Raw genomic sequence first — 4,051 nt, 5'->3', positions numbered from 1 at the left:
CTTATAATAAATTCGTTATATACAATATATGGTTCAAATGATAATATACACTTATACACTGCATATAATTCTTTTCTATTTATTTCCCATTTTATTTCTGTATTATTAAATGTTCCTGAATAATATCTACAATGATGTTTTATCGTATTGCCATCATATCTGTATTTTAATATTCCTCCATAACTTTTTTCACTCGCATCTGATTCTACTATATAAGTAAATTTTTTGTTTTCATCCGGAAAATATAGTTTAGGTAGGTTTTTACACAATAATTTTATTTTTTGTATTTGTGTTTGGTCTTTCTTGTCAAACTGGTATTCTACATATTTCTTTAATTTTTGTTGTAATGGTTTTAAATTCTCTGCTAATTTTGGTATGTATTCTCTTACCTGGTTTACTAGTCCTAGAAATGATTGAAATTGTAGTAATGTGGGTTTATGCCTTGTGAAGAAAATTGAGGATTCATAGATGATCTTATAGAATTGATGTTATGTTTAGTAATAGTTCAAGAATAAAAGCATGTAGACATGAATCTAATTAAATTATAGTATACATGATGGATCATGACTAGTAAAGCTTGAAGTTGAACCTTTATGATGATTTATGATTAGAATCACTTAATAAGGAAGCATGTGATTAGAATGTCTTGAAATCTAGGTATGTATCGTGATTGTAAGAAGTAAAGCTTTGAGAGTAAGTCTTGTAGTGAGGCAGGTTGATTCCTAGAACTTGAGAGTACAGTGTCTATGATCATGATATGTTTGTGTGCTGTTGAAAGGACATTCTCACACACACACCTATGTATGAATATGATATGATGTGAAAGGTTTTCTCACATAGAATGATTCTAGGTTGAAAGGCTTGCTCACCAAAAAAGGAATCAAAGCATGTTTAATTATGTTAGCTTGAGGTTGTGATATGAAACTCCCTTCATGTATAGCTTGACTTGGTAAGACAAGACCATCTCATGGTAGCTTAGGATTGACAAACCTTACTCTCCTAAGGGTAGCTTTCATTAGCATCATAGAATGCTTGCATGGTAGAATGAATATAAAACCTCATGGTAGCCTAAGATTGAGGAACCATACTCTTCTAAGGGTAGTTTGCACTAGTATCGTAGAATGCTTGCATGGTAGCATGACTTGAGTTAGTCCAAACAATCTCATTGGTAGCTAGGATGGTGGAATAATATCCTTCCTTGTATAGCTTGGACTTGCATGATAGTATGCCTTTCCATTGTAGCTTGGTCTAGTCCAATATGGTGACTTTTCCTTGATAGGTTGGTCTAGCCTAATACGGTTCTATTCCTTGGTAGTCTAAAATGATAAATAGTAATCATTGATATATGATAGCCTAGAGTAGTACTTAACATGGGTAGGATTATGGGGTTTTATTCATGCATTGCACAAGTGTAACTTAAAGATACTAATGAAACATGTCTCTTATGTGTTGCATGCTTAGCTTGGATTGAGTAATAAATACTTTTCCTTGGTAGCCTTGAATAGGCGAATTATGACCATTCATGAGTAATGACTTGTCTTGGACTAAGTAAAGAGGTACTCTTCCATGACCATTATGAACATGTGGAACAAGTCCCTAATCTAACTAGCATGTGTACGATGAAACTAGATTACTTCAAGGATGTATTGTAAGCATGCCCTAATATGAGATTTGCCTAGATGATATATGTTTAACTTGGATTTTTGCTATAGTTGCCTTCCATGATATGTTAGATTAAAGGTCAATATTCCCTTGCCTATGAGAAATAAGGTAAGGATGAGACCAAGATGGTAAGTATGATTATGATGACCTAAAAGTAATAGTTAGTGTTGGTGGGATTATGGGGTCTCATCCATGCATTGCACAAGTATTCTTTGAGGTTACTTGAGAAGTAGTTCTCTTATGATATGAAGGACTAAGGGTTGACTAATGCTTATATGATGCTTATGTTGGAGATTATGCTTATTACTATATTATTGTCTTTTATGCTTATAGTTTATATTTTCATGAAGTATCTCTTATGCTTATGGATTATGTCTTATGTTGACTAACCCTTATGTTATGCTCTTATGATGTTATGCTAGCTGTCATATTTAGTACTTTTGTACTAACGTGTACTCTTGCCTACGTTCTCATCAAATGTAAGGTCCAGTGATTTGATTTCCATTCTTGAGGATAGGTTTCTAGAAGAGCAAGGAGTTGAATATTGGTGAGTCCTCATTGCATGGTGGATAAAGCCACCATTTCATTTATGTCTTTCTTTTATGTTTTGAGACTATTGTATGGGTTGTGTCCCAAGAGTTATTCAAAGTGGTTATAGATGGTTTGAGACAAGTGTAGTAAGACTTCAGCTTTGCTTTTATAAAGACTTTGATTGTATGGAAAATGTTTTAAAATTTCCACACTTTTCTATTATCTTATGTTATGATATGCTAAGGGCTTGTATGAGACCCCTTCGGGGTCAAGTACGCCATGTTACATCTAGGGTGTACCCCAGGGTCGTGACGAATTTCCAATTGATCAAATTAGGGTTTCAATTTAATATATGTGGGTTTCATCCAATTATGATTGATTAAGTTTTCTAGTGCATTATATGATGTTAATCTATGATATTTAGTTAAATTGCATATACTCAAGCCTAAATTATGCTTTTAAACCATGATCCTACGATGAACCCATGAACTATGAATTTCACACTTTGAAGATATGTATGTTTTTATGAAATAATTCTAATAAATTATTTGGGGAGGATTTGGAAGGAAAGTATCAATGCTATTGTGAAATAATTTCTCACTTACTATGATGGTCATGATTGTGAAAGGCATTTATCACATATGAACTCACATTGGTTAAAGGTTTTCTCATCCCTGTTGAATTATCTTTAAGAAGCTATTCTATGTTTTGATCTCAAAAGTGTAGATTGGTATTGATTATTGCCTTTTTTTATGTTAAAATAATATTTGACTTTTATCAATTCTGCTGGGATTTAGACTTAGAACCAAGAGGGCTTTGAGGTAGAGGCTTGACTAATGTTCCAACCACACCTCATCCAATTCTAGGTGCAAACGATCATTAACTAGGATAAAACCCAACAAAGAGTTGGGGTCGAACCCACAAGGAGAGGTATGTGTTCAAATTCAGTTATGACGTACGAATGTGGTCTAATTAGTTATAGGAATATAAATTATCGAAAAAGACACGAATGTCAGATAGGGAGTTTTGATTTGCAATTATCAGCTCTAACAAGAATGAAAACAGGAGAAACAAAAATATTAATAGGAATTCTCGGGATGTGATCGATTATAAGCTAATTATGCAATATGGGTAATTGGCATTTAACAACAATTTGTTGATACAGTGGGCAGGCTAGGCTATAAGTGCAATAGCTTTTTATCGAACAACTATTACGATTTAGGCAATTTCTCTCGAACATCGACAAGCTTAACAAGATAAACAACCCACAACCTTAATATATTTACTCTCTCGAGCTAGATAGGTAGAATCGGGTCTAGGATTCACTCTCTCGAGCTGAACCCACATCAACCCAATACCTACAATTATTAATCAAAAGTTTTTGTTCCAAAACCCCTCTCTCAAGCAAGCCAAGAACTCTAAGCTAAAATTGTATTTGCAACTACAATTTATAGATTAATGCACAACAAATGATTAAAACCACATTAAAACAGCAAAATATTCGTTAAACAACAATACCCATACGCAAATTAAGAAAATAATCACATGATCACACCCTAAGAATTGGGATTTTAGCTAAACATAATAAAAATAGAGAAATGATTACCAAATACATTCGTCATGATCTGGGTAAAGGTTCCCAAGTCTTTACAAAGCTCCAAATTGAAGAATTTTAGAAACCCACTTGCAAATCCTCAAAAAAAAGCTTAGAAATCCTGAAAGTCTACAATAAGAGCTATAAACTAAGAGAGAACTCTAACTATATAATGGGAACTACAATATCTGGGATAGAACTCCTCAAAATCCCTTTTAAAATCAAATTTATAGTTGCTTGCGTTTTGGCTTAAAAGTTCACTCG

Source organism: Solanum stenotomum, chromosome 12 (assembly GCF_019186545.1).
Source record: "Solanum stenotomum isolate F172 chromosome 12, ASM1918654v1, whole genome shotgun sequence".
NCBI classification, from domain to species: domain Eukaryota; kingdom Viridiplantae; phylum Streptophyta; class Magnoliopsida; order Solanales; family Solanaceae; genus Solanum; species Solanum stenotomum.
The sequence above is the reverse complement of the archived record's forward strand: the minus strand, read 5'-3'. Positions refer to the sequence as shown.